Raw genomic sequence first — 23,437 nt, 5'->3', positions numbered from 1 at the left:
GCTGCTCTTGCCAGTCTTAGGGGTTAAGTCTCAGATGAATGTCCACTTCTGGAACCATACTGGTTGCTGTCCAGGAGTTTGTTTTGTGTAAGAAAGGCAGAGACTTGGTTGAACACAACTTGTTCAAATGTTTTTGCACTGTTTGGAAGAAGGGATACCAGTCTGTAGATTTCTAAATGTGCTGGGTGATGAGATGGAACAGGATCAAGCAGACTAGTAGTATGATTGGAAAGGATGAGTTTGGAGACTCCTGCCTCGGAGAGTGGAGAGAAGAAGTATATGTTTACTGGTAAGATGTGTTTGTCAGTTTGTGGTGTGGAGAATTGTGCACTGGTGGTTGTAATTTTATTTTTTTAGGAGGAGAAGGAAGACAAAGGAGGGAGGAAAATGTTTTAAAGAGCTTTCGAGAGTTAGACGAATTGCTAATTTTGTTCTGTTAAAATGTCCTTTTAGCACTGGAGACATTAGCAGAGAAGGAAGACAGGAGTCACCGAATGATGCTCGCAGAGAACATCAGATAGCCAAGGGGTCAGAAGGGGTGGCATGGGCTGCCCTGGAAAAGAGGAGGCAGACTGTGTCTAAACAAGACTTTAGACTGTTAGCATCAAGTGATGAGAAATGTTTAGGGGTAGGAAGTGACAATGAAATTATAGCAGTGAGAATGAGCATGGGTTATGATGAAAGGTGACATGTGGAGGACTATGTGTTGTGACAGGAACCATGTTGAGGTTAAGAGTAAGGAGTAAGTAATCCAAGTTGAGCAATGGAGTAACCATGTGTAAATAAGATCTAATTGGTCACCTGACTAGTGAGTAACCACAGTTAACACTTGCATGAGATTTAAAGAGGCAAGTGGAGTGTGGAAATCTGCACCCTGAGGTTTATCTTGGTGGATGTTGAAGTCTCCAAGCATAACCAGAGGAGTATCATTCTCAGGGAAGGTTGAGAGAAACACATCTAACTCCTCCAAGAAGTTACCTAGCGGACCTGGGGGTCGATAAACAACTACAAAATGGATTTTAAGTAGTTGTTTAGTAACTGAATGTGATTCAAAAGAGCTGCTAATACCCAGGGATGGTAAAGGATTACATTTCCAATCATTTAAGCAGACCAGTACCTCCACCTCTTTCAGTTCTCTGTCAGGGCCATGGGGTTGAGCCTTGAATGACTAGTAATAGTTGTAATGAAATCTGCTTTATTTACGGCAGACTGGCAATTCCAAAGACCAATAGGAAAGGAAAGTTGTGTATTAGCGGACACAGACAAAATGTGCAGGTTGTCAGGAGTGTGCTGCATACACTGTGCTATGTGTGGTTTACAAGTGATAGTAATTGTAGGGATTTGTTAACACATAGTAAAGATTGGTCATTAAAACTGAAACAGAAGTGAAACCAGTTGTAGGAAAGAGGATGAATAAGAAGCAAAACTTATGTCCCTTGCCTGTATCCTTGCTCAGTGGAGTTGCACAGGTAGAGTCGTTGGTCTTTACACTCTTCGGCTTTCAAATGAGGGATGCCATGGTATACTAAGACTTTTTATACCTGACTGATAAATGGTAATTAAATTCAGCAGGACTCTTTTTAGCTTTACTGTTTAACACAAGAAAGTGCCAAGTGATACAGCACAAGACCAAAAGCACAACACATAGAATCCTGACGCAGAATGAACAGTGACCAAATCTGATAAAACAACAGACAAGACAAGTAGATAAATCATGAAACAGTCAATCAACAGGGAAGGGCACAGGAAATGAAGACAGGCAGGTTGAGGAAGATCAACATTCTAAATCTCTGGAGAAGCAATGGAAGCACCAGAAAGTAATGGTGGAGACAAGAATATTAAAAATACTACCCCTGAAACTACTCTCAATCACCACCAGAGGGCTCCCTTACCAGAATAATCATTTCTCCTTTTCTCAACTACGTTTCCCATTACCCCTATGCCCTAATCCCTTCAAAGGTTTTACCCTCCGGAGTGAGAGCCTTGAAGGGTTGAAGGGTGTAGGGGACCAAACAACTGTTCACATCCCTACGTCATCATGCAAAGAATCTGCGCAAAGGATCATGGGATCCCAAAGTGTCCATCAGTTGTACCCTTTGAAATCCTTAATTCCGAAGGGCCCCTTGAAGTGGTCAGTTTTGAGCACTTTGATTTGGAACGACCCTTCAGTATGGTGGCCATGATTTTTTACACTCCGAAGTATCCTTTAGAGGGTGATATATCCCGTTTGGAATGCACGGTTACACTACAAGCTAACTCTGCTCAATGCAAAGCCTTGTTTTGCTTCAGGTGACATTACTGAGTGTTTTCTACTCCTGTTCTGACTGCTTTTTTGTTTTGATCCTCTGAACTGGAAGAGACTGACATGGAAGAAAACTAATTGTTGGATAAAGTTATTTTTTGTTTTCTTTGCACACAAAAGGTATTCTCGTAGCTTCATAACATTATAGTTGAACCACTGATGACACATGGACTATTTTAACAATGTCCTTACTATCTTTCTGAGCCATAAACCGTTCTCGGATTTCATCAAAAAAAATCAGTGACATAAAGATAAACAATTACATCAAAATAAACAATCATTTGTGTTCCAAAGATGAACAAAGGACTACACAGCAAAATCAAAAGTGTTAGATTTTCAGTGTTAGAGTTGAGAGTAAAAATGTAGAGTCATTTAAACTAACTACACAGCAAAATCAAAAGTGTTAGATTTTCAGTGTTAGAGTTGAGAGTAAAAATGTAGAGTCATTTCAACTCTTTTTGAATCTAATTTTACTACAAGAGAGTTATTTCTCAAAAAGAGTTGGTGTTGTCACTGGGAGTTAAATGCCATATTGATGGTTTAACTCTACAGTGTTGATTTAAACTCAAAAGCTAGTGTTACCGCCTGAAGTCTATCATTTCCGTTACTTGCCTGCAGTGAGGCGGGAAACCAGACAGCTTTTTTTTCACTCGACTGGATCGGACTGGACACGCTCGTGAGTGGGAGCATTCACAAGTAAGTAAATTTAAACCAGTAACTTATGTTTATTTAATTATATTTGTAGTGGTGGGCCTATTTTTTTCGACAGGTAACATTAAGTTAGCTAATACTTAATATTCTAGTTAGTTTGATAGTGCTAGCTAATCAGTTCACCATGCAACAGTTATTACCCACGCTCAAAAGGATAGCTTATGTGTACAATTTCACGTAACGCTCAATGTATGGAACAAATACAGTTATAATTTTCTTATTGGGAAATCAGAACAACCAGTAAGTTAAATTGGTCCATTAACGTTAGTCAAATTAGATCGAAGTAACTTTTGCATTTTCTTTTCAGGATAAGGATATGTTATGGTGACATTAACGTTAGCTGTTTGTAACTTCGTGTTGTATTTCAAATATAAATTAACATGTTTAACGTGCTTGGTGTAACCTTATATGTTGCACCTAATCATTTCTACAGCTGGACGAAGGCACCTTAACGGTCAATATAAATAGTTGCAACACGTTTTATGTGAGGGTTTCAGCTAACGTTATAGCTAACTTTAACGTTAGCTGAACTAAATCAGGTGCACATGTTCGGAAGTGTGTAACGTTAACTTTTCTAGCTTTGGGCGGGTAAAATGAGCGCGGCGCGGTAGACGTGAATACGCCTCATTCGTGCTTTGAGACAGGAACAAAAATCACCTCTCTTGGAAGAGGATTAGTGAGGAGATTGTATACAACCTGGTAAGTTTGAGTCACGTTATTGACCTACTAACCAGCTAGAAATCTGACACACTTCAACAACTAATATTCAACCACATCAGAACACAAAAAATTAATAGAGATCGCTAAGACATGTGACCAACTGGGCGGCAACGTCATCAGAACGCAAAGAATTATGGGTATGTTTGGCCAGTTTACATGGGGGAGGTTTAGCTGGCATAGCAGGCTAGTGTTCTGGCATGAAAATAATGAAAAATTAGCGTGAAAAACAGAATATAATCGTACAAAATGCAGCGGACTAAAGAAAACATTGTCGGACCATACCGCCTAAAACTAAATCCTAATGCAAGGCGAGATATGACGAGAAAATAAAGGGAATCAAAGGACTTGATCCTTACGAGCAGAGCGACTGGTCAAGGGACATCAAACTGTTGCCGAACTTCCAGCACCCATATATTTACAACTACATGATACTAAGTGTTAGTGCATACACACACAAAGTTTTCTATGGACTTTTTAATAATGTAAATGTATTCATCTAAAAACTCAGAAGTATGTTAAAGTTGCCCAAACTGAAGAGGGCTATGAAGACTACAATACATTTCTTCAGAAAGGTTTTCATCACTTCATTACATTGGAAGTCATCAGTTTCTAAAATTTATTTTCCATTTACAATGGGACTGTAATCTGGTTATATTGCCCCAGCCACCAAGTTGTGTTTATTGTGCTGGGCAGTAATAATTTCTTGTCAAGCAGTCCAAATATAGAATCTAAAATGCAGAAAAAAGAAAAAACACCTGACACTGCTCAGAATACTACAATTGTTAACATTTTTTAATACTACTAATAATGGGGGAAATGCACTGTTTTTCTTTATTTTCCTAAATCTAATATTCTCTCAGTCATAGAAAAGTTAGGTCTTCCATTGCAGACCGAGCTGCATGTCACAGATGATTCTGGGACAGAAGTGGATGCGGATGTGTATGAGGAGCTTTTAAAAGCAGGGAATCTTATCATTCATGTGTCCACAGAAAAGTCAACAGGTAAGACTTTGCTCCGTTAGAGTGTTTGTTTTTCAAAGTTCAATTAAAGCTGAACTAGCCTGTTGTGCCCTAATATGCTAGACCGTTTGGTTGTCAAGCCTAAAATAAGTTGTTAGAGGTTCTCGAGCTTGTATGTTTCTTTTAAATGTCTTTCAGTTGTGCTTAATCAAGATCTCTCACATTCTACGTCAGAGTTGCTTGTGTCCGACACGTCATCCTCTGTGGCGTCTGATTCATCAGATGCAACAGTGATTCATGATAGAAACAATGTATATAAAAGAACCCACATTCAGCGGGAATCAGCAAATTAGGTATTGGGGAATTTCAGTAATAAATGAAATTAGTTATTATTCCTCAAACACAAAGATTCTGTAGAAGAGCTGTGGTTTTATTGCAGGAATGTCTAACATGATGACTACCTTTGTGATTCTTCTTCATGTTTTAGATGGTGAGAAACGTTCTCCAGTCTAAGCCGGGGGGAGAAAAAATCTTGCACGAGTATGACAAAACAAAGACATTGACGGATGCTACACGGCGACAAATGGTAAACCTCCTGGTTGCAGACATGATGGAAGTACATGGGTAAGTATACCATGTTGGTAACACTTTACTTGAAGGGGTGTGCATAAGACTGACATCACCTTCATAATCATGACATGTCACATGTCATGAGGTTTTATGCATGTTTATGACAACTGTAATTAAGTATTCACTCAATTATGACATTTTTAATGCAAATGTCATAACAAAGACATCTCAAACAATGTCATATTTGCATTAAAAATGTCATAATTGAGCTAATGACATTTAATGACAGTTGTCATAAACACAGTTGTCATAAACACACCCCTTTAAGTAAAGTGTTACTGTTTTGTTTGATAGGCATTAAGTCCATATTTTTATCCCTCTTGAAGGGGGAAAAAGCTTGAACAATAATATATTTTCTACTTTAAAGGAGAATACCACCAACCCATGTGCGAACAAAATATGCTGTTGGCATCACCACTCTATTTCCCAACCTTAGTGATCCATACTCTGGAAACGGATATGTAAGTTTTTTTTTTTTAATTAATGGCTTATATTGCAATATATGAAGAATGTGAGAATGTGTATGTTCTTAATTTCTTCTTATGTTGCCATGTGGTGATGTGACCCCTGTGTTGCATACTTTTGTTCTTTTTGGGTTTTACAGGAACACTACTATGATGCAGAAAGTGGGTCTGGCTACTTGGCCTGGAGGATAAAGACCATCCAGCGCAACACTGCAGTTCAATCTCGGAGATGCTCCACCAGCACTACGTATGGTCCAAAGAGCAAGAGGGATTTCTCCTGGCTGACAAGCAACTGTTCGGCGAGGAATGCCGTGAGGCAATATCCTTATTGAAACATTCAACTGATGTGTCAGTTGTCAAAGATAAGATGATGGCAACATTTCAATACCGCCAGACGCTAGTTCAGGATCAGCAAAACTCTGCAACAGTCTTGGATGTGTTCCCGCGGTTTCTCGACATCCCCGGCTTGGTAAGAAAGACATACCTTTGTTTGATCAGCGTATTTTTGAAGTGAACAATTATGACTCAATATTCTTTCAGTATCAAGGACTTTAAGGTGTTTCTTCTGTAGATTGACCAGATTTTACCATGATGTTTGGAGAAGAGGTTTCTGGCAGATTTTTGGCAAAATGGCCGACGTACTTCAAACCCAGGCTCCTGGCAGACTGCAAGAACCGGACTTCTAATGAGCATGTTGAAGAACTCTTGTCTGCGCAGCAAAACTCAAATGAGTCTGGTAAGTGTGCCTCATTCTGCCTTTAAAACATTTACACAACAGATTCTTATCTTCTTACCTTAAGTATTGTCTTTGGCATAATCTGTCATTTTTAAATAATATTTTAAGATAGAAATGTTTCTGAACATCTTACACTTAATTCTACTTTGCTCCTAGGCTGGGACAGTGACCTGTCAAGCTTTCTACTGCTGGTTCACCTGCTCCCCCCTACGTCAAAAGGCCACAAGAAGAGTGCTAAGATTAGCTCATATCAAGTTGTCAACCATGTGGCGAGATATCTTAATGTATTTTGTGTTTAATATTTTTCATCCACTTGTTCTCATACTGCCGTTGCTTGTGTTGCATAACTTAAATTAATATTTTCTGTCTCTGTGTTTGTCACAGATTGGAACCAGTGTTGAGGCCTTCCTAGGGAGCTTGGAACCAGGACAGCCCTTCCTCCTCTGTGTTGGTGAACAGAAGAACAACATTCAGAGGTTCTATGTCATCGTTGACCAGAAGGCCATCCCTTGCAAGGCGCAAACATCCCTGGCAGCTTTCGATGAGCTTTTCAAGGCACACTTCATCTTCAGTGTTAACTACCATGAATCCCTCAACAGCTTCTACACATTCATCCAAACCACAGTGTTTAAAGGGGGGGGGTGAAATGCTCATTCTCACTCAATCTCCTGTTAATCTTGAGTACCTATAGAGTAGTACTGCATCCTTCATATCTCCAAAAAGTCTTTAGTTTTAGTATATTTATAAGAGAAAGATAGTCTGTACCGATTTTTTTTCGGAAAAACACGAGCGGCTGGAGGCGTGACGTGTGGGCGGAGCTAAAGAATCACATGCGCTACTTTTACAACATTTGTGTGTTTACTCGTGGTTTATAAGGACATGAATTGATTTATGGATTATTGTATGTGACTTATCAGTACACACGCGGAACCGTTTTGCACATCAGACTAATATTTTCATAGAAAAACTATGGAATAGTAGCGCATTTCAATAAAGAAGCACGCTTTGTGATTTATTATTAAATAATTCATTTATTTTTCCATTGACATTTTTTCACATGCATTGTGTATTGTTGTTTGGAGTGGTTTAACAATAAACAAACAGAAACCTACAGTGGCCAGCTAAACAAATGTATTTAAATATACACACACACCATACATCGCATGTTGTTTACGCGCCGATAGCTAAGTTAACAACAGAGAGATATTTGAAGCAGTTTTACTCACCGCCTGCGGTTCCAACACACGATCGTGACCCCTTTTTCGTTGGGACTGCATCATCCTTAAGAAATAAACGCTTTGCAAATCCGGCGTCAAACTGGGACTTGTTTGTAAAACAAGCATCTTCGAAATGCAGGGAACGTACAACTTAATTTTTGAAACTTTGTCCATGTTTAGCATGGGAATCCAACTCTTTAACAGTGTAAAAAACAGTATGCATGAAAAAGCATTTCACCCCCCCTTTAACATCGATTTGGGAAGTACCAAGGAAAGTCCCAGAGTAAAGGAACTCAGAGCAAGGCTGTTTCACACTAATATTTGAGCTGATACACGTCCTTGTTTGCAAATATGCTGATATGTTTTATTTGTAAGGCACACCAGAAAAGTTCTGCATTGCTTTGTCAGCATTTGAGACTTCGCCATGGATTATATCCAGGAAAGACATTACGTTTGAAATGTGGACAACCGGGATGTTATCATTTTGTACGTATTCAGGGTTCATAAAACACCTTGTTCGTTTGCACAAGGACACTTGTTCACCAAATAAACACCTCGTTCATTTGCACAGGGCCACTTGTTCACCAAATACTATTGACAATGTGGACGCTCAAAGTGAAGGTGATGAGCCTTCAAGTTCTCAGGCATTCTGTACAGACACTCCAGTAACTAGCCGGACCTCTGTTGACAAGCATCATTTGTTAAACCTGTGTGGATCTGTTGTAGCACAATTGCAAGCATCAGGTGTTGCTGAGAGCACTGTCCAAGCAATGGTAGGGACATTCATGAGCAAACAAGAGAAGCTGTTCTCAGCTGTACTTCTTCAGAGATTCAAGCAACCGATTTGGAAGAAAAGGTGGAAAATTGTTTTGATCAATTGGAAAATCCTTTCTTAGTCTTAAATACAGCAGCCAAACGACAGAAGTTCTTTGAGGAAAAGTGGGAAATAGTTGAACCTGTAGAGTATGTTCTTGGGGTGCGTTTTGATTTGTGAAGAGATCGGATAACAGGAGTTTACAATCAGATCCCTGTAACAGATAAATTTGTGTATGTACCCATCTTGGGAACCCTGAAATCTATGTTTAAGAATAGTGAATTATGTGAAAGTTTCCTGTAAGTCAAGCAACATAAAGAAGGTGTTTATAAAGATATATGTGATGGTTCATACTTCAAAAGTAATGATTTGTTTTCCCAGCAAAAACATGCTCTACAGATTCAGCTTTATTACGATGATTTTGAGACGGCAAATCCCTTGGGTTCAAAGAAAGGGATACACAAGCTTGGTTGCATTTACTTTATATTGAGGAACATGCCCCCAAAATGTAATTCTATTTTGATGAATATTCATGTTGCGGCACTTTTCAATTCACAAGACCTGAGGAAATATGGTTTTGATGAAATACTAAAGCCTTTCATTGATGATGTTAAAACACTAGAAATGGAAGGAATAGAGGTACCTTTCTCAGACTCACCATTGCGAGGGACTGTTATTCAAGTAACAGGTGATAATCTAGGTTTGCACAGATTGTTTGGTTTGATTGAATCCTTCAGTGCAACATATTTCTGTAGATTTTGTTTAACTACAAAGGAAGAGTTACAATCTGTCTTCACTGAAGATAACCCTTGCTTGATTTTCCGTACAAAAGAAATGCATGCAGAACATTGTGCATCTCTACAGGAAAATCCTATGTTGGCATCAACATTTGGTGTCAAGAAGACATGCTTGCTCAATACACTATGTTTTTACCACATCTCTGATAACTATGCAGTAGACATCATGCATGATTTACTTGAAGGTGTAGTGCAGTACGAATTGAAACTAGTATTTCAATACCTGGTCAATAACAAGAATCTGTCTTTAGAAACATTGTCACAGAGGATCCAAAGTTTCAACTACGGTTATATTGAGCGAAAAAACAGGCCAAGTGGGTTGAAAATGGATGAGGGTAGTAAAGATCTTGGATTGAATGCAATTCAGTCATGGTGTCTTGTGCGAAATGCTCCCCTGATTTTTGGTGATGTAATTGAAAGAAATAACAGTCACTGGAACTTGCTCCTCCTCTTGATTAAGATAGTGAATATAGTGTTTTCACCAGTTGTTACTAATGGTTTGACGTGTTATTTGAAGCATTTGATTAATGATCACCACAAGCTGTTCAGATCCTTGTTTCCTGACAGAAGATTAATTCCAAAGCATAATTTTATGATCCATTATCCAAGGTGCATTCGTAAAATAGGTCCACTTCTTCATGTATGGTGCATGAGGTTTGAGGCCAAACATAATGTTTTTAAACGATCTGTTAAAAATTTTCAAAATATCACAAAAACCTTGGTAAAACAACACCAGAGACAGTTAGCTTATCACTGGGAGAATTTTAATTTTCAGAGATTTGAGTTTGGTCCAGTGAGGAAAGAAATGATCGATAACTTGGAGAATTTAAGTGCTAAGTTTCATGTGAATGCATTTTCTGATGTGTCAACTACTAATTGGGTGAAAAACTTTGGAACTGAGTATCAAATTGGTATATTTTAATTGTAAAACAAATTCCCAATAGTATTACAAATCACAAATTAGAAAAGAGTTGCATTTTATGTTAAATCAAGCTTTTATTTTGACATGCAGAGTTGACACACTTTATTTTGATGACCCACTTTAATGGATATTGTATTGAGGAGAGAGCTGATTCCTTTTCTGTTATTTCTATTGATGAGTTGATTTATTACAGACCGTATGACAAGCAGTTTTTCTAATGAGATGGATGAAAAAACATATGTAGTGCCACATTGCCATTTTGTGTGACCTGTGCTAGAGGATTGGTTGTCCATTGTTAATGTAAAGCCCAATGCTTTGTTGTGGATGGTGTGCTTTATTTAATATAACAGTTTCACTTGAACTACAATCTCCCTGTTTTTGTCTTTTTTTGTAAATTATTTTAATGAGTTGCATTTGGGGTGGGGTAAATTGATTCCCAATAGTATTACAAATCACAAATTAGAAAAGAGTTGCATTTTATGTTAAACTTTACAACCTATGTAGTGTTAATATGGCAACAACTCTGTAGTGTTGAAAGAAAAACACACATTTGGTGTTCAATTTTTACACTACGCACTGGTGTTGGGTAAATTCAACACTAACCAGTGTTGACTAGTGTTAAATGTTAACTTTTTAGAGAGTTGCTGCAACTCTGTCAAAGTGTTAAATATTTAACACTTTGAAAAGTGTAGTTTTAACTCGATCTAGTGTGGACCAATATAGAGACTTTTAAAGTGTTGAATTTAACTCTGTAGGTGTTGAATTAGCACTGCTGATTTTGCTGTGTATGTGTTTTGCTTTACGGATTACTTGAGGATATAGTCTCCGACCGGGGACCTGGTCCGCTGATATGGTCAGCCTTCTTCAGTCAACTAAATGTTAATACCAGTCACCAGTCACTTCAGGGTATCATTCTCAATCCAACGGGCAGATGGAGCCAACAGAATCAGTCTGATTGGAGCTCACTGGTTTTACCATAGGCTGAATATTTTACATTGTATATAAATGGGCTACATTATACATACATATTGTTAAAGCTGCAGATGGATCTAAACCCCAGTCATTCTGAGTTGGTGTTACACAGACAAGGGTACAGTGAACCAGAGATGTGATGCTTTTGGCTCACAGGCGTTGAACTGGTCTAATCAGCAGGCAAAGGAAATCAGCTAGCAGGGATGTTTCAGGTTGTAGGCAGGACTGTAAGGCTGAACAAGACAAATCAACAAAACTCAAACAAAATTACATCACGGTCATGTGACCCTTTGACGGCGGTGCACATACGGTCCTTCGCTCTGCTCACTTTGTCAAATATTCTATAATCCTGATAGTAAATTTCGAACCACTTTCTATCTACTCCATCATGAGTACTTCAAAGGTCATTAGAATCTGTAATTCAGAAGCATGGCTTTTCCTATCACTGCTACGCTGATGACACTCAACTCTACTTCTCATTCCAACCAGATGACCCGACGCTAGTTGCTCGCATTTCAGTCTGTCTGAGTGACATTTCTAGCTGGATGAATGACCATCACCTTCAGCTCAACCTTACTAAGACTGAACTGCTAGTGGTTCCAGCTAACCCTTCGTTTCATCACAACTTCTCTATACAGCTGGGTTCGTCAACCATAACTCCTTCCAGGACAGCCAGAAACCTAGGAGTTGTGATGGATCATCAGTTAAGCTTCACAGACCATATTGCTACAATGACCCGGTCCTGCAGATTTGCCTTATACAACATTAGGAAGATTAGACCCTTCCTGTCAGAGCAAGCCACCCAACTTCTTGTCCAAGCTCTTGTTCTCTCCAGAATGGACTATTGTAATGCTCTCCTGGCGGGCCTTCCTGCATGTACTATCAAGCCTCTGCAACTGACCCATAATGCAGCAGCGAGGGTTGTCTTCAATGAGCCAAAAACAGCTCATGTTACTTCTCTCCTCATCAGGTTACACTGGCTACCAGTAGCCGCTCGCATTAAATTCAAGGTACTGATGCTTGCCTACAAAACGACCACTGGCACGGCGCCAACTTACCGAAACTCACTAGTTCAATCTTATGCACCCTCCAGAAGTTTGCGCTCTGTAAGTGAACGACGCCTTGTGGTGCTATCCCAAAGAGGTTCAAAATCACTCTCACGGACTTTTTCCTGGACTGCGCCCAGCTGGTGGAATGACCTCCCGATCTCAATGCGAACAGCTGAGTCTTTACTCATTTTCAAAAAACATCTAAAGACTCATCTTTTTCGCCTGCACTTAACCAACTAATACAATCACTTAAAAAAACAAATAAATAAATAAATAAATCTTAAAAAAATAAATAAATAAATAAATAAATTTAAAAAACCCTGGCTACGTGTTCTGTACTAGACTAACTGAGTCATAGCACTTGTATACCGTTGTTGTTCTCTTGTTGATCTGATTGTTTCTACTGTTCTCATTTGTAAGTCGCTTTGGATAAAAGCGTCTGCTAAATTTCAAACACCTGGAGCAGATTGCGCCATCATCTGGTCGAACATCTGTTTCCTCTGTGTGTGGTGGAATTGTTGATAGCATTACAATGCTTTTTTCTGTCAAAATTGTTTGGAATCGGGAATTATCTGACCTTGATTTATCTGTCGACTTGGGAGAGGCTGTGGTCTAACCTCAGTTTAACCTCTGAAAACTTGGCTCATCGTCTTGTATGTTTCAGAGTTATTCAAGGAGCATGTGTAATGGTTCAGAATATATAGATGATGTCTGTTGTTGTTGTTTTTGTGATGTTTGATGTATAAAAATAAATAAAAAAATTGATCACAAAAACCAAAATCACATCAGAGATGAGAACATAGAGAGACAGCAAGAGAATAAACAAAACAGGAAAATAATAAAGAACTTTAAAAATGACTAGAGTACAAATTAAAATAAAAACACAATTCTGCAAGACAAATCTTGGTGTTACGATTGCCAGCTGGAGTGCCCATGAGCTCCGCTAGAGGGCACTCCATCTCTTACGTTACCATTCACCCCGGACTCCATTTCCCAGTTTCCCTCTGCCCAGGAACTCATTATCAGTTGACACCTTACATTACAGGAGGACTACAGTATTTAAAATCCACACACTCACATTGCTGAGTATTGTTTGTTGATTGTTAGCCTGTAGCATATTCCTAGTTTCTGTGTTTTCCCATGTTTCCCTGGGTCCTTGTTTTTTCCTTGCCTGTGTTTTGCCTAGGACTGTCAAGGTTTTTTTTATTATTATTATTGTTATTGTTTGCTGCCTGCACTGACCATTGCCTGTTGTTTGGTTTACTCTTTTTGCCTTGCCTTGCCTCTGCCAATGTCATTTGCTGGTGTTTTGACACTGACTGTTTTGACTATGCTCTTAATAATGCCTTGCATTTGGATCCTCAACTCAGTTATCACGCTTCGCTATGTTACATCTAGGTAGTAATAAAGTAAATTACATAAAAACTACCATTGAAGTCTTTGATAAGCAACTAAATCAAAAGAAGAAAAAAAGGAGTAAATCTGACAAGGATACACAAAAACTGGAGTAAAGAATCAAACACATGCCTACAAGAAACTAAAGTAGAAATACTGAATAAGCAACTAAATCAGGCAAAAAAACAGGAAGCAAAACTTTGACAACTGACAAAGACACAAGAGAACAGAGCACAATAAGTAGGGAAAAACAAACAAGGAACACATTCATATAACTCGCTAAGTCTGTAACAGACAGAAATCAAAAGGTCTCGGATGATATGCCCATTGCTCCTCTCATTCATGGCCTTCAGTTTGACATATTCTGCACAGAGATTTGTGGCAACATCAGAGTCTACTTTAATCTGCTATTCTTAATGATTTCAGGAGAACTGAATAAATTAAACAGACCTCAACACCATTACTATCCACTCATATTCATCACTGAGACCTGCTCAGTAAAAAACATGAGAGAGAGAGAGAGAATAGTTTTAATTTAAAAACATGAAGAAATGTTTTCCTTTGTTTTTGGAAAATACTGACATCCTGAAACTCTGACCTGAGGATAATTGAAAAGATAAAGTGCATCTTCTGCTGGAATCACCAGTTTAGCAGGTCACATATTTGGTTCTTGGATATAATGACTCTCATGGAGAACCTTTCTGGGCCAAACCCAGAGTTTTCACATTTCCGGTTGAGGAGGCCACACAGGTCCTAGAGCCTCCAAGTAGATTTACTCTGATTGGGATCTCCAAGGGAAACTTCCCCGCCAGAGACACCAGATCTGAGAACCAAATGTGAAACTGATCAAACCAGTGCTATACAGTAGTACCAGCAGAAGAGGAGCTTCAGGTCTTCTCACACTCTTGTAAGAACTGCCAGAAGCAGACTTATTGGTGGAAAAGCATCCATGCCCAGAGGTGATGAAGGAGACAGAGGCAACCAATAGAGGCACTGAGTTACTTCACTCAAAAGGGCCTTTCACACCACAGGAACCTTTTCATAGTACCAGAACTAATTGTGAAACACTTTTGGGTGTTTTCGCACTGCAGGAACTGGGAGCGATTTTAGTACCGGACTGCCTCTTTGGAGAACCAAATTAGCTCCTACTCCAGAGCAGGGTCTAACCAGCACAACTGGTATTACCCGTGATGTAAGTCACTTGTAGCAAATGTAGCACTGCCAGTTGTGGTTGGAGATTCTTAGTCCTCCTTTCCGTTCTTTCAATCACTTTACGTATACGTCGACATTCCATGTCCATTATTATGAAACCCGCAACAAAAAACAACAAAAACACAGCTCCGATCACTGTGTCCTCCATCCTCCTATTGTTAACGCTGTTCTTCTTTGTTAACATTGTTAAAAGTCGCGCACAAATGACATCGCTGTCAACCGGCTAACGTCACGTCCTAGAACACACTGTCGGTGCGAATGCAACCCTTTAAATGGTACTGGGAAACTGTTCGTGCAAAATCGTCCCAGACATTTAGTACTGTCCATTTAGTTCTGGTACTAAAGTGGTGCGAAAGGCCCTAAAGCAAACTGCCCAATCAGACCCACGGTCTGAGGACATGACCTACCAATTTTTGATCCTGTCGGTTACGTGCTTGATTACATAGTTACATGCAGATGCAAGTCTGGAAAGAAGTTTGAATATGAGGTAAAATAAATAAATATTGATTCTAAATGTTTTACCTTGTCATTTTATTACTTATTTATTGTAAAATGAATACACAAAATAAACTTTAAGGTCAAAATTAACTGGCAGCATGAACAGATAATATTGACTGAAATATTATCAAACACACAAAATAAAAGGCACAACAAATGTGTAATTTAGACCTACTGTAATGGGTTTATGTGCTTTCATTAAAACTAAAAGATAGAGGCATCTGTATCAGTATTGGTATCAGTGATACTGGCCTTCACAGGATAATACTTGTTAAACAAAAAAAGATGGCAACAAACATTTTAAACAAACATTTGAAATACTTTCTTTGTTTTCACATTAAAAATTAATTTGAAAATTCAGTATGAGGATTTAGTTTTGATTATACATTTTTATGCAATTAATCATGATAACAATTATTTACATGATTAAGTATGGATTTATTTATTCATTCATTCATTATTGGGCTGTAATGCATCTTTAACAAATGAATTACTTTTCATATTGGCACTCAGAGGTTAGAGGATTGACCTCTTCTCACTACACTGCAGTCAATAAGCAGTATATTATAAAAGGTCATTGCACTTCTCTCTCTCTTTCTCTCTCACACACAGACTACAACAAAATAGATATTTTTCAGTATTTTGTGTCTTATTGCTATCTATCTATCTAATATATATATATATATATATATATATATATATATATATATATATATATATATATATATATATATATGGGAGCTTTATGAAGTGGACGTGCTTAATATAACCTCTGAGCTTAAAGTTATCATCACTATCCAATTTTCTTATGTTAAAGATCACCTCTGTAGCAATGCCAAAGAACAATACTGTCTGAAATTGAATGAAGAGGACTGATGTTCTAGATCTTTTTGTTTACAATATACATGACTATACCACAGTTAATGCAAAACAAATGGAATATGCCGATAATAATAATAATAATTACTTTCTAAAATTAGAGTCATGCTGTAGATTTAGTTGGATGTCAAACCTATCTACAGTACCTTAAGATACTAATGTGTGAAATCTAGATACTAATGTGTGGAATCTCAAGATGCATTTTTCTGCAGAGATTAGCTTCAACCTGGATTAAACGCACCTACCTGCAATTTTGTAGTAATCCTAAAGACCTTGAGTAGCTTTTTGAGGTGTGTTTGATTAGGGTTGGAGCTAAACTCTGCAGAAAAGTGGATCTTGAGGGCCAGAGTTGAGGACCCCTGCTCTAAAGTCCGGTTTTAATCACAGGATCTTGCAGCACTGCTCACCTTTTTTCTTAAAGAGAATTTATGACTAGATATTCTGTTACTATCTATAAATAACACATTAAACTAATCCAGATATAATTGCATTTAATTGACTGGTGTTTAATTATTAGTTTAGTATATTGTGTTATTTGAAAGGTTGTTTGTGTTGTGTTGATATTTGCATAATTAGAACAACATCTAGTCACAAATTCCGTTTGAGGGAAAAAAAATGTGAGCACTCAGCAGCAGTGCTACAAGCTTATTTTCAAATTCCACTAATATGGTTCTTAATGGTATTTATTTATTTTTGTAACTAACGTACTTTGCAAATTTGCCAGTTGGTGGCGATTACGTATAAATCTGTGATTCGTATAAAAATGCATATTTCCAGAACAAAGGCAAGAGACTCCAGTTCAAACCTAACCATCGGTGGATCGAGAGCAGATCCAGGAAAAGGTATGAATGAGGTTTCACAAATTCATACAAATAGGCTACGTTACCAATTGGCGTAAGAGTGCTTTGTTTCTCCTCATCCTTTCATCACTCGACACATTCTTCTTGCCTCGCTTTCTTTTCTGCTCTCTTTCCATTCTTCCATATCGGACCAAACATTCCTAAACGCACACCCAACCCTGACGAAAATTAACCATGGTTTTACTACAAATAAAACCAAAAACCATGGTTACTTTAGTTAAACCATAGTAAACACAAATTAACCATGGCTTTGCTACACTACCCATGGTTTAACCATGGTATCAGTAGTAAAACTATGGTTATACAAATGGTAATAAATACACCAAAATACATTTTCGTAAGGGTTGCTGTTTTACATGAAACGTCAGTTTACTGTGGTACGTGTCAATTATAAAACAATTCGCGAACGTCAATTTATGTAATGAATGTGAGTAGAATTACTCAAAGGTAGCCCACTTTAGAGTGTGAAGATAGGAGGAATGGTTGATGTGAGGCGGGGCAGCAAGAGTGTAAACATCGCCTGTGTTCTCACTGAGGTAGTCTTCCTTCACTGTGATTGTAGATGTGCTTGGAACACCGGATTATCCAAACAGAACGCTGAACGCGCGCCTCTTTCCGCTGCGCGCTACCAACGCGTCACATCTCAACACAGTGCATGAGAGAACCAGAGCAAAGGCTAGAGAAAACACCAACGATTACCCGTTCCTGAATCCTCCAGGTTGACAGGTTAGTTTGCACGTGTGTGTGTTTTCTCATCCATGGATCCATAGTAACAGATTATAAATGTCATAGATTCATACTTGCATTAAGCTTTACTAATATGATAAATGTAATGTGTTTGAAATTGCTGGAGGGATCTTTCTTTCTTTCTTTCTTTCTTTCTTTCTTTCTTTCTTTCTTTCTGCATGACTGTATGAACTGGTCGAAGCACACAATGACAAAAACTTTTAAATCAGCAACTGAATTTTTCTTTGAGCTGTAAGAGCGTTAAGCTCATGTACATTCACCTGTTATCATATGCGCTGTTTACTCAAAAGAATCAAGAGATATTAGTCTTTCAACTCTTCGAATCATAGTACAACAAAGTAGTAATAATAAAAAGAAAGAAAAAAAATAGAAATTTCATACATTTTCAGTGGGATCTGGGATCCTTAGGTGTGAGTATTTATTTATGTATTTAATTATTAAATTTCTGGCTAGGACTGCTTGACTAATATGTGATGTTAAGAGATGTGTGAGAGCCTTCATGCAGATAATCCATTATGTTCAATCTGTTGGAGTTCAAAAGGCTCCTGAGTGGCAAAATTACAAGTCCCCCTTTGGTTGTGTTAAGGGACCTGTGCGTATGTGTGTGTGTGTGTGTGTGTGTGTGTGTGTGTGTGTGTGTGTGTGAGAGAGAGAGAGAGAGAGAGCATAGACGCATAATGTGCGCACAAATGTGTTTGTGCAGTAATAGCATCACCTTTGAATCTATTCTTATTCAAACCTTTACGCTACACAAAGAGGTTAAAACAACTGGGAATTGACCTTTATTGAAGCTTAAAAAGAGGAGAGATTATTTTTGCTGTTTTTTTTGCATACTTTGATTTGGAATTTGGAATACAGTGGTGGATTATGAAGTATTCTGTGTCAGATGGAGACCCTTCTGTGATATCCTCCCCCACTCATGTCATATCAGATCCTTGAGTCAAAGGCTAGCCGTGAAGGCAGGTGTGATGGGGTGAAATTAAGGCTGGGGGTTGGTGTGCTCAGTCAAAATCAATGTAAAGTAGAACCCCAGGGAAATAGAGCATGCTGTAAATTCCTCTTCATAGAAGTGTAACTGGATATTAAAAAAGGTATGTCTGTTTTGAACGTGGGAGTTATATTCAGTTTTATTGTATGGAATGTATATGTATATGTGAATGTATATAAAGGAATCAGAAAGAGCTTTATTGCCAAGTGTGCTTACACACACAAGGAATTTGTCTTGGTGACAGAAGCTTCCAGTGCACAGACAGGTTGACAAGTAATAATAAGTAATAATAAATAAGTGAGCAAAAATAAATATGTAAAAACAATATATAACACATACATACATGTACAGTAGTCAACATTTGAAGTGGATCAAAATCTTTTATCAGTTATATGTGAGTGTAAGATATTCACATATACATACATGTACATATATATATACATATTATAAGTGGATCAAAATCTTTTATCATATATATTATATATATACATACATACATGTACAGTAGTATATATTTGATGGATCAAAATCTTTCATCAGTTATATATATATATTCTTTATAAAAATAAAAATAAACTTTCCCCTTTTAGACTTGCACTCTATTTATTTAATAACAGCTTGTTTTCTTAAAAGAAAAATAATACTTGCTTCTCTAATCTTTTTCTATTCTATCTGTTTGTTTTCTTTTTATTTATTATACAATTAATAAAAGCAAAAAAGACTCTAACACTAGCTTGCTCTATTCTTTTTCTATTCTTTCTGTTTTCTTTTTATTTATTATATGATTTAAAATAAAATAAAAAAAAACTTGCAACGTGTATTGCGTTAAGCTAACTGATACTTGTTATTGCACTTGCATATCATTGCTCTTTTGTTAGTTTTGATTGCTTCTATTGTCCTCATTTGTAAGTTGCTTTGGATAAAAGCTAAATGTAAATATATAAAATCAATAGCATAGTTGGATAGTTGGGTATTGCACATGCTTTATTGCACAGTGGGGAGGATGAAGAGGAGAAATGAATGAAGGTGAACCCTGAGTAATTGGGGTAGGCTTGTGTTTTTGGATACTATGAGCATCGTAACCTACTCACATGCATTTTGAACACATTTCTATTACTGAACATTTGTTGGCTCACAGAAGACTACTGAAAAGGAAAAAAATGAGACTAATTAAAGTGAAAAGCAGGATGCTGAAAAATAGTGGATAGATGGTGTGAGAGAAATTTAAAACAGCTTAAGGAGTGTTAGAAGTGAAAACATAAAGGGAAAAAAGGCAGAGAGACAAATAAATGTGTGGGTGTGTGAGAGAGAGCATGTGTGTGTGAGCATGTGTGTGTTTTTAGGCTTGAGTAATCCTCCTGGGAACACGCCTGTGCTGCCAAAGTGCCATCCAACTTCTTTCTCTCTGCGCTCTTTATCACTCCTTTTTTCCCTCTCTCCTCCCCATCTCCATTTCTCCATAGCCTTTGTAGACTTCAAATAAATTTGGTCATGACAATGAGTAAAGATGGTGTCTTGCTCATTTAGCTGTCAGATCTCTTGTCTTCTGAAGTGCTAAAATCAGAGGATTTCCCCTCACAATACATTAGCCTCAGAGCTGGATTCCAGGACACTAGATATCTATCTGTGTGGCGTTCCACTGTGTTTAACTACATCACTGCGTGCTTTCATCAGAAATGAAATGATTTGTTTATATGCAATCTTGTTTTTATTATAAAAGCTCATGATCAAATATCCATCTACACATATTATCTTATGTAGGGTTGCAGGATGATCAAATACGGACTAGGTAAATCAGACCTGTTCCGTTCAGGTTCATGTGTACAGCCATAACCAAGAGGGATACAGCGGTTCTCATACATCATTTGATAATTGTGATTGTTGTGAGTGATCCACCTGTGAATTCCAGGTCTGCGTGAGGGACGGGACTGTTGACTTGTCTGGCTCAGCAGTCTGCCAGAGGAACTGTGAGCTCCCTGAATTAAAATATTTGTGAGCGAATGAACAGAAACAATCATCTGCAGAAGTACCCAGTGTTGTGTTCTGTAAAGTTGGTCACACCTTCTTCAACACACTTCCCAGAAACAAACAATGTGAATCAGTGTGTCGATGCTACAGTTTATACACTGTGTAGCAATTAGAAAAAAAGATTAACATTCTGGTCCATATATCACAAATTGGAAGAAAGAGGGCTGTTTTTTTCTCTCCTCAACACTTGTTGGCAGTCATATCCAGTCCCATCCTGCCCCTCCCCAACCCCAGAAGCACGAACCCTCTCCTCACCTCAAAGCCACCATTTTTCCAATAGAGTCTCTAATAGGCCCTTAAGGTAGCTTTGTGAGCATCTTTGTGTGCACTGTCGAAGATCGCAGGGCATTAATTTCACTCTTGAGCATGTAAATAAGTGAATGTGTGGGAGTGCAGAGCAGTTACTCACTTCATCTGAGAGAGCTTTATCACCCTCGCCTTCTCTTTAACGGACACGCATGAGAATCTCAGCAGCACACACAATGCCAGCTCTCATAATGGCACCCTATGCCCTTCTCCGTCAGCTTCCGGAGGGCCTCCATCTCTGTCTGTTTCTCCCCCTTTCCAAAGCACCCCTGGGGGAACACAGGGGTGCGTTGTGTTTACCTCCGGCTGTGGCCAACGGAACACAAAACAGTCCCGTTCATTGCCTGTTTGTCAGCTCTGAGCCTTTTGAAAGCCAATGTAAAAGAGAGATGAGAAAACAATTAAAAGCCCCTCCTGAACGCTGCACTAACATTTTCCCAGCTCAGGGAGCCTGTGAACAGGGATGGAGACTCTAAACTGCTCCATTATTTCTCAGTACTTGGCATGATGCTAGCTGCTTGTGTTTGAATGGACGACTCCACACAGAGGCCTTTTGTGGGGAAACTTGGCTCAGCACGCATGCACTGCTTAATTAAGATCTATCTATCTATCTATCTACATAACAATCTAGGTAACATTATAAAGGTAACTTACAAAATCAAAAAATCTACAAATATAACAAACTTAATAAACTTACACTTGAAAGGTTATTTTGACTTGCACTATTTTTACATGCTCAAAAATATTTGTCTGTTTTTAAAACTTACAAAATGTAATATTTTACAAATATATCAATATCTGTGTTCTTATAATATCACAAAATGGTTCACCCAGATGAAAACACAAAGTAGAAAATGGGAGGCATGACCATTTTAGATGAGTGTAAACTTTACCATGACATTTAGGGCCAGATTTACTAACAGCTTGCAACTGCACAAACCCTCTTTTGGCATTAAAAAATTACTATTAAGATTGATGAAAGATGGGCACAGAAAAGGCAAGGGCACAGTTATTTTTGTGGCATGTGCACTCGTAGGAGTTTCCCTTTCTGAAGCAAAATTTATGGGAGCAGAGTATTTAAATAAATCATGCAATATAATTTACTAAAATTTGCTATAGTAAATATTATTGTTGTTGTGCCATTATTTAATGCACCCATCCAGTCCTGATGGGTACTGGTAGACGAACTTGGCTTGCTGTCCTCGACGGAGGCTCGAACCCAAGGCTCAGCTTGAGCTCAGTGTTCAACCCCCGATTGCAGTACTATATAGAGGGAGAATAACAGAAATAGAGGAGGAGATGAGGAGGTGGAGGGATGCCGGAAGAATTGTTGCTGGGATGGCGCAATGACTGCTGCTTATGTGCTCGTAATGATGAATGACAGGACTGAATGATTAAGCTCCTCCCAAACCTACATTTGGAACTTTATAAAGCGCCTGTGTTGTTAGTAGATCACCCACACTTGATTTTCATCAAAATGTGTGAAGCCATCATCCAAGAAAATACAGATTTTCTTAATTGCTTTGGTTCAACTGTCAATGTTTTTTTTTCAGAATAAATTCAGATTTCTGAAAAATGTTTCCGCATATGTGTGCGAAAGAGTAAGTAAAACTGTCTATGGTTTGCATAATAACTAAATGCATGTCTTGCTGATCAAAACTGATGAGCTTTGTGTGAGTCATTGTGTGAACCATCAGATGCAAATAGATCCATTTAGTCATCAAAATCTTTCAGATATACATGCATATAACATAAATATCAGTAGCCTTTTTACACTTTTCAAAATTATCTGTTCCCTTCTTACACTTTTTTACTACAAAATATCACAATAATTTGATTGGTTAGCTGTTCCATTACAATAAGACCAGGGGCCTCATGTATAAAATTTCATTAATTAGGAGAATAGTGTGTCAATAATGCAAAATGACAATAGTAAACACTCATTTTTTCAGTTAAAGGCAGTTCATCATTAAATTCAGTGATGTCATCATCCAGCTCATTTCAGTTTAAATAGTATCTGTGCAATCAAGTCAACGATATATCTGAAAATGAAGTGTCCCCAACTAAGCAAGCCATAGGCAACAGTGGCAAGGAACCAAAACTCCATCGGTGACAGAATGGAGAAAAAACATTGGGAGAAACCAGGCTCAGTCGGGGTCAGTCCTCCTCTGGCCAGACAAAACCAGCAGTTCAATTCCAGGCTGCAGCAAAGTCACATTGTGCAGAGGACT

At 38.1% G+C, this 23,437-nt stretch overlaps 1 protein-coding gene across 2 annotated transcripts in view; it reads left to right on the top strand.

Annotated features, from left to right (window-relative positions):
• The first annotated feature begins 17,001 nt into the window (after positions 1-17,001).
• LOC109090559 (excitatory amino acid transporter 2-like) overlaps positions 17,002-23,437 on the top strand; it is a 70,103-nt gene continuing 63,667 nt past the window's right edge. Inside the window, exons 1-2 of one of the 2 annotated variants that reach the window (XM_042715840.1) lie at positions 17,002-17,119; positions 17,700-17,863. The gene's annotated coding sequence lies outside the window, so the exon portion shown is untranslated. Of the gene's footprint in view, positions 17,120-17,635; positions 17,864-23,437 lie in introns of those variants that run through there. The other variant, XM_042715839.1, reaches the window with a different exon arrangement.

Source organism: Cyprinus carpio, chromosome A25 (assembly GCF_018340385.1).
Source record: "Cyprinus carpio isolate SPL01 chromosome A25, ASM1834038v1, whole genome shotgun sequence".
In the NCBI taxonomy this organism is placed as follows: domain Eukaryota; kingdom Metazoa; phylum Chordata; class Actinopteri; order Cypriniformes; family Cyprinidae; genus Cyprinus; species Cyprinus carpio.
The sequence above is the reverse complement of the archived record's forward strand: the minus strand, read 5'-3'. Positions and strand labels throughout refer to the sequence as shown.